Here is a 529-nt window from a genome sequence, read left to right as displayed (position 1 = left end):
GTGCTGAAAACAAAATGGTCAAAGACAGGGTAACCATTAAAAATAAAGGAGCTGTTTTGCTGGACAGAGCTGTGTTGGGTCCCTCATGGGGAGATGAGCACCCCAAGCTCGACCAGGGCCCCCCTCCACTGAGCTGTGCCAGGCCAGAGGACACGGATGGCGTATGATTGGCACCTGCACACGATTGATGTTGGCACATAAATGGTGTCTGCACATGGGTGGGATCACCACACGGGTGGTGTCTGCACACGCATGGGATCACCAGATGGGTGGCATCTGCACACGGATGGTGTCTGCACACGGGTGGGATCATCCCATGGGTGGGATCACCATGTGGGTGGTGTCTGCACAGGTGTGGGATCACCACACAGGTGGCGTCTGCAGATGGATGGCGCCTGCACAAAGGTGGGATTCACCGCGTCGGTGGCGTCTGCACGTGGATAGTGTCTGCAGACGGGTGGGATCATCCCGCGGGTGGGATCACCATGTGGATGGTGTCTGTACGCGGGCGGGCTGTATCTGGATACAG

Source organism: Rissa tridactyla, chromosome 12 (genome assembly GCF_028500815.1).
Source record: "Rissa tridactyla isolate bRisTri1 chromosome 12, bRisTri1.patW.cur.20221130, whole genome shotgun sequence".
Lineage (NCBI taxonomy): Eukaryota > Metazoa > Chordata > Aves > Charadriiformes > Laridae > Rissa > Rissa tridactyla.
Note: the sequence above shows the minus strand (reverse complement) of the source record.